General features: G+C 37.6%; 1 protein-coding gene across 4 annotated transcripts in view; it reads left to right on the top strand.

Moving 5' to 3' along the window:
* The window catches only part of GRM1 (glutamate metabotropic receptor 1), a 423,034-nt gene that overhangs the window by 33,003 nt on the left and 376,951 nt on the right, over positions 1-13,080 (top strand). The window lies entirely within an intron of this gene.

Here is a 13,080-nt window from a genome sequence, read left to right on the forward strand (position 1 = left end):
CCTGAACATGGTGCTGGGAAGAGATAATGCCTGACTGGATCTTATGAGCCAGCATGAGCAGCCCAGCCCATAACTACACAGTACTATGATGATCATGTTAGTCAACGTGGAAAAGAAAAACTCTAAGCATGTTTTTATCATTGACTTATTATTTACAAACTATACTTAATATTTATATAATATTACATGCAGTGAATATGGTATATTTATTATGCATATATCTATATAATAGTTTTCATATTTCTAAAACAGAATGAAATAACTATATTACTATATTTCAAGATTAATTTTTTATTTGACTTTTTTCTTTAGTTGCAAAAGTTATTTATACTGACCAGTCTTCAATATTTTTGTAAATAATTTAGCATTATATCTTTAAAATATTCAAAAGCTTATGTTTTATCATTCATTTCCCCATGAGGTGGTTTGTTCTTTCTTCATCTCATAATGTATATCATGAAGTGATTTTTCTGCAGAAAAGGTATTTTGGTATCATAGTTTCTGAGGTGTCACATGTCAGAGTCCCCTAAACCTCTGGATGTTGCCTCATTGTCTTTTGGTAAATATTGTTACAAGAGAAAGAAAAGTCTTTGGAAATACCAATTTTATTCCCTTTCAAGGTGAATTTATTTTCTTCCAGCCTAGAGTTTGTAGCCTTCTTTTATCTTTGAGACAGCAATAAAACTTACGAGTAGGTATCTAGGTTGTCAAAGGACAACTTTTTTGTGTGTAACCTTGTAAATTCTCTCAGTTTCCAAGCCTTCCACTAGTTGGTTTTTGCTCTTCCATTTGTAATCATTTCCATGGCCACACTGTCTTAAACTTGCGATTCTATGTCTCGTTCTGCATATAACTTTTTTTAAAATTAATTTATGTATTTTTGAGAGAGAGGCAAAATGAGAGCAGGAGAGGGGCAGAGAGAGAGGGAGAGAGAATCCCAAGCAGGCTCCTCACTGTCAGCACAGAACCCTATGCAGGGCTCAATCCCATTAACCATGAGATTGTGGCCTGAGCAGAAACCTAGAGTCTGACACTTAACTGAGTCAGCCACTCAGGGGCCCCCTGCATATAACTTTTAACTTTGGTGTTTTGTTTTTTTCTTTTCTAATTTTTTTAGTTTTATATTTAAGTTTGTCCACTGCATCACTAATGTAGTTTTCCATTTTGCCTGTTCATGGGTCCATTGCTTTTTTTTTCCCTCCAATGTGATATTTTTTGATATGTTACTCTATTTTTAACAGAAATGATGTCATTGTAGGGATGCCTGGGTAGCTCAGTCAGTTAAGCCTCTGACTATTTGCTTTTGGCTCAGGTCACGATCTTGCAGTGTGTGAGTTCTGAGTTCAAGTTCCACTTAGGGCTCCACGCTGTCAGCTTGGGATTCTCTCTTCCTTTCTCTCTGCCCCTCCCCTGCTCACACACATGCGTACTCTCTCTCTCTCTCTCTTTCTCTCTGTATCTCAAAAATCAATAAATAAACTTAAAAGAAAAGAAAAGATAAATAAATGATGTCATTTTAAAGATCTCTTTATAAACATCAAGTAGATTTCTAAATTTCTGAAATTGCCTTATATTTCCTCAAAAAAACTATTTTTGAGGCTCCCCACTCCCTACCCTGACTTTAGAGAGTCGTTACTTTTTTTCTGTGCTACCAATTTTCTTTTATGGACCCATGATGGCTGTTTTGCCCATTGCCCATCTTTGAGTAGGGCGAAGTCTGGCCAGGACTGGCAGGCCAAGGCAACCTACAGGAATGACTTTCCTTAGAGCTGCCATTGTCTGCTCCTCTGCCAGCAACCTCTGCTCACAGCCTGAGATTGGAGGGCAGGCTGACTTCAGGCCACTTGGCAAGCCTCTAGCACGAAGTGTCAGCAGAACAGACACTCAACAAACACCAGGTTCTCCTTGTACTTGTGAAAGGACTGGTCAGAATTCAGGTTGAAGAGAGAAATCTTTGATATAGGCGAACAGACCTCAGATTGTTCCTTCTATTGCTTCCTAACCCAGTCCCATCCATTTGAGAGTTGTAGAAACGTATTCTAGAAGATCATTTTCTTTGTGTTAATTGGTTTCCAAACTTATTAAAGCTTTTTTTTTCTTAATTTGGGTATTTTCTTGGACATTTTAGTGGTGACTTGGGGAGGGAGTTTTTTGTTCCTTTTATTTTCCTCAGTATTCCTTCTACATAGAAAAAAATCATTGCATCTTTTTTTTTTTTTTTTTTTGGTTTTCTATTCATCATATTTTACTTACTCAGTTCCACATACACAATGAAGCCAGATGATTTTTGTAGCTATATTTTACGCTTTTATTTTAGCATGGCCACTATTTATAGGCTGCAAGATACATTATTCCATGTATCAATGTTATGGATCCTTACTGTTCCTCTTATGTTGCACACTGAGGTCAAGGACAGTCATACACACCACACTGGAATAACTTCAGGTCCTGTATCAATAGGATAGGAGTTAATAATACTTAAATACATTGTATATTCAAATAGTCAACAGATTATATATGCCAATTAAGAGATGCAATATTCCAGAAATATAAGCAGTCCAGAAACCATTTCTGCATTATTTTGAATTCACATGGATTAAAGCTTTTTCTTTGGCTTCATATTTGCACAATTACAGTTTCACCTAAACTAACATGCAAATTTGCTTGGGTTCTCTAAGAACATACCAATTGCCTAGATTAGCATATTTGTTCAAAAGCAAAAAAAAAATAGAATAAAATAACCCAGGATATAAAAGTCAAAATGGATCATTCTCAAAATGGATACTCTGCAGATAGTTAACAATTGGCAAGTTTTCCCCAGGAATTTTCAAGAGTTCTTAGTGTGATATACATGTGTGCACATGTGTGTGTATATGTTTGTCTGTACTGAAGGTGTGATTATTATGAAAATGGTATTACAGTTAATTAATACAATGAGAATTGTAGTTATATTTTTTCTTTAGTGTCAGATTGAATTATAAAGTTGTTGCATGGTTTTCATCTTAATTCATTAAGCCTATTTTTATGAATTACTTTCATTTAAAACTCTGATTAATAAATACATTAAAAAATATGTAAACTCTGCAATTCTATACTAATGTTCTATTCAAGCTTTCTTCATTTTCAGAAAATATTCAAACACAGGACGTTTATGTCCAAATTCATTTGAATTATTTTTTGCTAAAATGTGGCACTTTCCTTGATTCTCAGTGTATAATATCTGTTCTACTTCCTTGATCCACTAATTTTTAATTTCTCTCTACTCTCCCCACCAGACACACACACACACACACACACACACACACACACACGCATGCGGAAACAAAAAATGAGGGGTCAGACCTGTCCTCTTTATTTTTTTTCTTTTTAATGATGTATGCTCAATGATCCTGGTATGTGCAGATTGTTTTTTTTTTTTTTTTTTTTTTTGGCACTTAACTACACTTAAAAAGCCATCAATATGTAAGTACTGGATGGTAGTTTGCACAGTGTTTTACCTTATTAAAGATGGTTGCCAAAGTTGTTAGTTTGTTTTAAAGTTCTGGAATTGTTATCTTGTTTAATACCTTTTTAACATTTTATTTTAAAACTATTTTAATATAAAAAGTATGCTAAATCACTCTTTAAACCTGTGTCATCTAGGAAAAGCATCTTCCAGTTCTGTACACTTTTTCAATCCCCCAAATATTATTTATTTATTTATTTATTTATTTATTTATAATTTGAGAGAGAGAGAGAAAACACAAGCATCTGGAGAGGGACAAAGGGACACAGAGAGAGACAGAGAGAGAGAGAGAGAGAGGGAGAGAGAGAGAGAGAGAGAGAGAGAGGGAGAGAGAATCTTAAGCAAGCACATGCTCAGAACTGATGCAGGGCTGGATCCCAGGACCTTGGGATCATGACCTGAACCAAAATCAAGAGTTAGATTCTCAAACTGACTGAGCCACCCAGGCACCTCCAGAACTTAAAAAAAATTTTTTTTAATGTTTATTTATTTTTTAGAGACAGAGAGAGAGAGACAAGTGTGTGAGCAGGGGAGGGGTAGAGAGAGAAGGAGACGCAGAATCGGAAGCAGGCTCCAGACTCTGAGCTGTTAGGATAGAGCCCGACATGGGGCTTAAACTCACGACCCTAAGATCATGACCTGAGCTGAAGTTGGACATTTAACAGACTGAGCCACCTAGGCGCCCCGCAAACTACTATTTTAAATGCAGAAGAGAACCTTCTTAGTGTGAGTCCTGTAAACAATATGTTCAAAATTTTCTCAATTATTAGCTTCTTTATTAACTTTCAGGGTTGGTTTTAGAGGAAAATGTAGCGATTCTGTGCTGGCTTTTACTCAGCCTGTCTGTGAACCACATTGAGATCTAACTTCACTCACTGTCCTAAAGTCAAGTAATGAGGCGGACCTGCACAGGGGTGAAAAGCAGAGTTTCTGGAGCCAGGCTGCCTCTGGTCCAAATGTGGACTCTTCCAATTACTGGACAAGTTCTTTAACCTCTCTGTGCTTTCATTTCCTTATCTGTCAAGTGGGGCTAATAATCATCTTACCTCAGGGTAATTAAGTGACAATTAAATGAAATCGGGCCTGGCCTACAGTGGTAGAAACAGTGAGATACTGTATGTAAATTATGTAGCAAAAAAGGACATGTATTGACTTATGCTGCTGGGCATGGTCTCTTCAATTTTGTGAGCAAGAGAAGAGGTAGAGTCTTCCGCTCCTGATCCACATGAAATGAGCTTCCCAAAGTTAAGAAAGTGGTAGTTCAGGTAGGAGAAGGCAGAAGAAATGTTGGGCAAGTAGAAGCAACTGGTGTCTACGCTACCTGGGAAAGGTTGTAAGAATCATAAAGGACAAGAGGCAAGAACGGCAGTCCTCATGATCACAAGTACTGTTCTATGAAAGTAGGATGAGTCCTGTTCCATGTAGATACAGAGGCTGAGAATAGGGCATATGGAGAGGGGATGCAAGACGTCAGATTCCTCTAATTCAAGGGGAACAAACAAACCAGAATTCTGAAGTGGAATTAAAGTATGGTAGGGCTGTGGGATACCTGTTGCTGATGAAGACTTTTAAACAGAGGTCTACAGAGAAAGGTACCGTATGTTTTCACTCTTATGTGGATCCTGAGAAACTTAACAGAAGACCATGAGGGAGGAGAGGGAAAAAACAGTTAGAGAGGGAGGGAGCCAAACCATAAGAGATTCTTAAAAACTGAGAATAACTGAGGGTTGATGGGGGGGTGGGAGGAAGGGGAAAGTGGGTGATGGGCATGGAGGAGAGCACCTGTTGGGATGAGCACTGGGTGTTGTATGGAAACCAGTTTGACAATAAATTTCATATAAAAAAATAAAATCACTCGCTAAAGAAAAGGTTATATGTAATAATAGACAAGGAGGGAGAGATACCAGTAAATATGTCTGATTCTATGACTCCTGCAAATGTGGGATATATAGGGGACCCTCTCAGATCTTTGAGGCATTGCTCTGCTAATCATGATTGTCTGGCACTCAGTCCTCCAAATTTCTAATGAAAAATGTTGACATTTTTATTCAACATTTGATTTCCCTGAGCTATAGTTTGGATGTGATTTTATTTTTGTCTTTCATATTTAACTACATATGGTCTGATGAATGCTCATTAATGCTTGCCGGAAACAGGGAGAATCCAGAAACATTGCTAATTATCACAAAGCCCATTGTGCCTAATAAAGGCAGGTGGACTAGAGAACTAGTAAGTTTCTGGCATGACACCTTTGATTCTGGCATTAGTACATTTTATGGAGAGAACAATTTGATTTATTAATGGATCTCATGTTAGTGAAATAATTAAATTTACTTATCAGCAATGAGAAAAAATTCCTTACAGAGAGTAAAATATGAATTGGAAAGTTGGTTGTGTGTTTACTGCTCACATATATGTTCAGTATGATACGTGCCTTAAATCTTCCATGGGAGTAGGCAGTGTGTAAGTTAAATGTGTGTGTCATTTTAGACATATTTCAGCCACTATTGTTGTAACAAGGTCTATTTTTTAAAATTTATTTTTAATGTTTTATTTATTTTTAAGACAGAGAAAGACAGAGCATGAGTGGGGATGGGGCAGAGAGAGAGGGAGACACAGAATCTGAAGCAGGCTCCAGGCTCTGAGCTATCAGCACAGAGCCCGACACGGGGCTCGAACTCATGAACCGCGAGATCATGACCTGAGCTGAAGTCGGACGCTCAACGGACTGAGCCACCCAGGCGCCCCAAGGTCTATTTTATTTCTGTCTGGTTATACTTTGATTATAATTTAGAGAGTTGATTATCAAACATATAAATTTTGGGCGTGTTTAAAATTTATTTGCATGTGATAGGAAAGAATAATAAAATAACTATTATGATTATCCAAGCAGAAAAGAGTTAAATGAACTAAAATAAAATAAAGAAGTAAAAAAAAGTAAAATAAAAAAAGAGTTAAGGGGCAGTTGGGTGGCTCAGTTGGTTAAGTGTCCGACTTTGGCTTAGGTCATAATCTCGGGGTTCTTGAGTTGGAGCCCCACATGGGGCTTTATGTTGGCCCATGCGAATCCTGCTTCAGATTCTCTGTCTCCCTCTCTCCCTGCCTCTCCCCCCCTCAAAAGCAAACAAACAAATGAATAAATAAACAAACATAAAAAAATAAAACTTTGGCCCCTGGGTGGCTCAGTTAAGCGTTGGACTCTTGGCTCAGGTCCATGATCTCGTGGCTCGGGAGTTCGAGCCCCGCTTTGGGCTCAGAGCCTGGACCTGCTTCGGATTCTGTCTCCCTCTCTCTCTGCCCCTCCCCTACTCATTCTCTCTCTCTCTCTCTGTCTCTCTGTCTCTCTCTTTCTGTCTGTCTCTCTCTCTCTCTCAAAAAATAGAATAAACATTAAAAAATAATTTAAAAAAGAAGTAATCAAACACGATCCTTAGTAAAGTTATTTAAAATCATCCTAAACTATTTAAATTATTTCAAAATAGGTTATAATTAACCTATCTACCACAAGCTCTTTTTATAAAAGCAAAAGCTTAGGGTAAGGATTAGGTTTAGATTCTCCTTTTTTATAAAAGCCAAGTTAAATCTTAAAACAAAACAAACAAACAAAAACCAACCAGGATTCCGAAGATGAAAGAAATCCCATCAGTGAATCAGCAAGTAATTCTTAAAGGGCTGTTACAAGTCAGCTCCCCAAACTTTACATGTTTATGTTATGATATGATAAAATGAAAATGACACATGCCTTTTATAATTCTAATGATAGGGAAATGATCTGATTTTATTTCTTATTTTCACTGGTTTCGTTTTGTTCAACTCTAAACATGTTATTCCAGGGTTTGAAGGGAAAAGTTATAAAGTTCTTTGCGTTTTAAAAGGTGGCTTATAGTTTCCCCGCAAAACAACTCTTGATTATTGGCAATAATTGGCAAGGTTCATGGCAATATGTAATTTAAATACCGTAAAATCTCCGAATAACTCTGTTTAGACTTTGTGATATGATAAAGGATGTCATGGCATCCATTTTTTGTATTTTTTTCTTTCTCATTCTGAATTAAAATTGAAATCTATTTGTAAGATAGGGAGGGAAGTCCCAGGGATGTGGCAAGTCATGAGGAATGCCTATTTGGAATTAAAATTGAGGCTGTAGCTAATCTAAAAAATGGATAATCAGATAATCATTAAATGATCCATCTTGGCAAACACAAGTGCTGTGAACCCATGGTACAGCACACCTAGTTGAGTGTAATATCAAGAGGGGACTGTCTATATCATCCAAATCAGCACAAACAGGAAGTAGTAAGGGCAAATAATTGGCTTGAATATCTTGGGATTCTAATTCTATTTTGTGATTATAATTCCTTACCTGAACAAAATATGGTTTTTACCTACTAGCACTTTCTAATTAAAAAAACTTACTTATGTAATCCAACAATCCTTGAACATCAGTTGATAATTACGTATTTTTTAAAACTGCATTTTGAAAATGTGGCCAGTCTCTTTAAAATTTTTAATATGAAATTCATGTTTGAGATTGGCTGCGGATTCCTCGGCTTCTATGTGTTTTTTACGAGGGCTCTAAATTTCTAATAGCATTAAACTATTGAACTGATGACCTCTCTATATCAGTGGGCCCCTAATATCAAAATCACATGTGGAATTTTGAAATATGGATACTATCAGACTTATTTCTAGACCTAGTGAAGGAGAATATCCAGATGTGGAGTCTCAAATTATATTATTATTATTATTGCTACTATTATTTAAAATTTTTTCCTGGGTCGGGCGGCGGGGGCGGTGCTCCTGGGTGTCTCAGTCAGTTAAGCTTGCGACTTCAGCTCAGGTCATGATGTTGCTGTCGGTGGGTTCTAGCCCTGCATCCGACTCTGTGCTGACAGCTCAGAGCCTGGAGTCTGTTTCAGATTCTGTGTCCCCCTCTCTCTCTTCTCCTCCCCTGCTTTCTCTCTCTCTCTCTCTCTTTCTCTCTCTCAAAAATAAATAAACATTAAAAAAATAAAAAAAAATATCCTGGGGAATACTGTCACTTCTTGATCCTGTATAATAACTCTTAGGACACTCACTGTGTCTTAACTTCATGATTATTTTTGTACATTTTATTAAATCTTTACCATTGTACAAGCTTCTGAAAAACAATGCTTACATTACATTATGTTAATGCTGAGCTTTAAAATTTTTCTTAAATAATGTTCATGTGTTAAACATTAAAAATATTTCTAGGAGGGCCTGGGTGGCTCACTTGGTTAAGCATCCAACTCTTGATTTTGGCTCAGGTAATGATCTCAGGGTTTGTGGGATTGAGCCCTGAGTCAGGCTCTGACAGCACTGAGCCTGCTTGGAATTCTCTCTCTGCCTATCTCTCTGCCTCTCTCTATCAAAATAAATAAGTACACATTAAAAAAAAATATTTCTGTGACTGGTTCCAGGTTGTCCTTTGAGTAGTAGGAATATGAAATTGTTTTCAAATATACAGATAAGACTAATAAAATGTTTTTTTTATTACATTTATAATTGTTAACACAAATGATTCAGATTCCCTGGAGGTCAGTTTCTAGTCATATCCACTGGGCTTCCTTGTAGTCAGCACCCTACCCATAAAATTCTTTTAATAAAGTCTTTTAAATTTCTTTTTACTCTTGGCCATGTTTAAATAGCAAAATGATCCCATGTTGAATTTAAAATGTGACTCTACATTTTCATATGATGAAAGATTTTTATTTTTTTTATTATTTTTTTTAATTTTTTATTTATTTATTTTTATTTTTTAATATATGAAATTTACTGTCAAATTGGTTTCTATACAACACCCAGTGCTCATCCCATAAGGTGCCCTCCTCAATACCCATCACCCACCCTGCTCTCCCTCCCACCCCCCATCAACTCTCAGTTTGTTCTCAGTTTTTAACAGTCTCTTATGCTTTGGCTCTCTCCCACTCTAACCTCTTTTTTTTTTTTCCTTCCCCTCCCCCATGGGTTTCTGTTACGTTTCTCAGGATCCACATAAGAGTGAAACCATATGGTATCTGTCTTTCTCTGTATGGCTTATTTCACTTAGCATCACACTCTCCAGTTCCATCCACGTTGCTACAAAAGGCCATATTTCATTTTTTCTCATTGCCACGTAGTATTCCATTGTGTATATAAACCACAATTTCTTTATCCATTCATCAGTTGATGGACATTTAGGCTCTTTCCATAATTTGGCTATTGTTGAGAGTGCTGCTATAAACATTGGGGTACAAGTGCCCCTGTGCATCAGTACTCCTGTATTCCTTGGATAAATTCCTAGCAGTGCTATTGCTGGGTCATAGGGGAGGTCTATTTTTAATTTTCTGAGGAACCTCCACACTGCTTTCCAGAGAGGCTGCACCAATTTGCATTCCCACCAACAGTGCAAGAGGGTTCCTGTTTCTCCACATCCTCTCCAGCATCTATAGTCTCCTGATTTCTTCATTTTGGCCACTCTGACTGGCGTGAGGTGATATCTGAGTGTGGTTTTGATTTGTATTTCCCTGATAAGGAGCGACGTTGAACATCTTTTCACGTGCCTATTGGCCATCCGGATGTCTTCTTTAGAGAAGTGTCTATTCATGTTTTCTGACCATTTCTTCACTGGGTTATTTGTTTTTCGGGTGTGGAGTTTGGTGAGCTCTTTATAGATTTTGGATACTAGCCCTTTGTCCGATATGTCATTTGCAAATATCTTTTCCCATTCCGTTGGTTGCCTTTTAGTTTTGTTGGTTGTTTCCTTTGCCGTGCAGAAGCTTTTTATTTTCATAAGGTCCCAGTAATTCACTTTTGCTTTTAATTCCCTTGCCTTTGGGGATGTGCCGAGTAAGAGATTGCTACGGTTGAGGTCAGAGAGGTCTTTTCCTGCTTTCTCCTCTAGGGTTTTGATGGTTTCCTGTCTCACGTTCAGGTCCTTTATCCATTTTGAGTTTATTTTTGTGAATGGTGTGAGAAAGTGGTCTAGTTTCAACCTTCTGCATGTAGCTGTCCAGTTCTCCCAGCACCATTTGTTAAAGAGGCTGTCTTTTTTCCATTGGATGTTCTTTCCTGCTTTGTCAAAGATGAGTTGGCCATACGTTTGTGGGTCTAGTTCTGGGGTTTCTATTCTATTCCATTGGTCTATGTGTCTGTTTTTATGCCAATACCATGCTGTCTTGATGATTACAGCTTTGTAGTAGAGGCTAAAGTCTGGGATTGTGATGCCTCCTGCTTTGGTCTTCTTCTTCAAAATTACTTTGGCTATTCGGGGCCTTTTGTGGTTCCATATGAATTTTAGGATTGCTTGTTCTAGTTTCGAGAAGAATGCTGGTGCAATTTTGATTGGGATTGCATTGAATGTGTAGATAGCTTTGGGTAGTATTGACATTTTGACAATATTTATTCTTCCAATCCATGAGCAGGGAATGTCTTTCCATTTCTTTATATCTTCTTCAATTACCTGCATAAGCTGATGAAAGATTTTTAATGTTGTCTTATGTAAGTTATGAAAAATCCCGGGAAGCCAATGAAACAAGCTATTGAGCTTGAGTGCGTGTGTGTGTGTGTGTGTGTGTGTGTGTGTTTGTGTGTGTATGTGTACATGTGTTTTGTGTCACCATCACTGGCATCATCACTGTCTCTGCTCCCTCCATTGTTTACTATGTGGTGAGTGTGACACAAGGTGCTTTAAATATATAAGCTTATTTACTCTGTATAAAACTCTACTACTAAAAGTATTTCTCTGCTATGTTCCAGCTTCCATGTTTGACTTTTGGGAAATCAAGACAAATAGGACCTGCTCGATACCCTTGAGGAGTTTATAGTCTCATGCAAGGCCCTCAAAACACTTCTCCATCTTTCCCTCAGTGCTCTTAAAGTTATTTTTCCTCTAATGAGTTTCTTTCTTTTTTTTATTAATTTTTTTTTCTTAATGTTTATTTATTTTTGAGAGAGAGAGAGAGAGAGAGAGAGAGCATGAGACTGGGAGGGGCAGGGACAGAGAGGGAGACACAGAATCCGAAACAGGCTAGGCTCTGAGCTGTGAGCACAGAGTCCAACACGGGGTCCAGAACGGTGAGATCAGGACCTGAGCCGAAGTCAGACGTTCAACCGACTGAGCCACCCAGGCGCCCCATGAGTTTATTTTTTAATGATCACCTAGACAAGTTTTTTTTTAATGCCTATTTATTTATTTGTAGAAAGAAAGAGCATGCAAATGAGCAGGGAGGGGCAGAGAGAGAGAATCCCAAGCGGACTCTGTGCTGTCAGGGCAGAGCCCGACTTGGGACTTGATCTCACAAATGTGAGATTATGACCTGAGCCAAAATCAATAGTCAGATGCTTCACTGACTGAGCCACCCAGGTGCCCCAAGGACTAGGTTTTTAATGTTCGTTGAACATACCCAAGAAAATTGTCCTAAAGCTTAGAGTATAAAGAACATAATTGGGAGAATACATTAGGAAGAAATGGGCACGTTTTGAGCCATCAATATGTCTGAATCCATTTAATACAACAGTCTTGTGGTGTGTATTTTATATAAGATTTATGAAGGGGAAAAATGAGGCTCATAGGTGTTAAGAGAGATGCCAAAGTTCACCCACGTGGAAGTAGAAAATACCCGGATTTTAATCTTATTTGGAAGTATCCAAACCTTGACATTTCTTTTGGAATCATGCCATTTCTGTTTCCCATATGGTTTTGGTGTCTGACTTCTAGTCTGGCAACCATGAATAGGGGAGGGCTCTCCAGGTAGTCTGAGATTTATAGAGCAACAGCAAGTTTTGCTATTATACCAGGTAGATTAGTAGAATCTATGTTAAAATACTTTTAAGATGTTAAAGTAAGAGGTAGCAAAACCAGACTTAAATAAACTTGGTTCCAAAATCCAATCCATAAGAAATGCTGCTAAACCTATTTGTCAATTCTTAGCAGCAGAATTCCTGACCTTCCTAGTCATTCACAAATTCCCTTGGTTCAAAGGTTTCTCTACATGATAATCAGGAGGATTTGTTAGCTTGAGACCTTATAACATAAATATTAGTTGAAAATGCTGAGCTTACACCATTTAATGAGGACTGTAAACACTTAACTGAGGCATAATTATATGCAGCAATTATAAGTAATACAAGGCAGGGTTTCGTATAAATGTCTGTTTCTGATTCACTAAGTAACTACTGAAATACTTAGCCTTATGGGGCTGGGAAAATCACCTGCTTATGGTCTATCTGGATTTCTCTTCAAAATTTGTGAGTCATTCTCTTTATTTATGCTGTTCTTGTCTCAATCTGGTCTGCTTCTTTGCATCAAGGTTATTATTACATCGACAGGAAATTATTGGGCTCTTTCCATGTGATTCTTATTCAGAGGTCACTTTAAGTACAGAGTCTTTCTCTATTATCTTTGAAAGGGGATTACTACTAATATACTTTCTGTTAGATGACTCCCAAGTTAGTTCTTCTCTTTGGTAGAGCACTCTAGCCCTGCCCTGGACTGTTAGCCACCACCCGTCATGTCTTCTCTGTGGAGGGGATTTTACTTTGTTTATTTCCTATGGAAGAAATTCCAAATAGAA

The sequence above is a fragment of the Panthera onca genome, chromosome B2, assembly GCF_046562875.1.
Source record: "Panthera onca isolate mPanOnc1 chromosome B2, mPanOnc1 haplotype 2, whole genome shotgun sequence".
Taxonomy (NCBI): Eukaryota; Metazoa; Chordata; class Mammalia; order Carnivora; family Felidae; genus Panthera; species Panthera onca.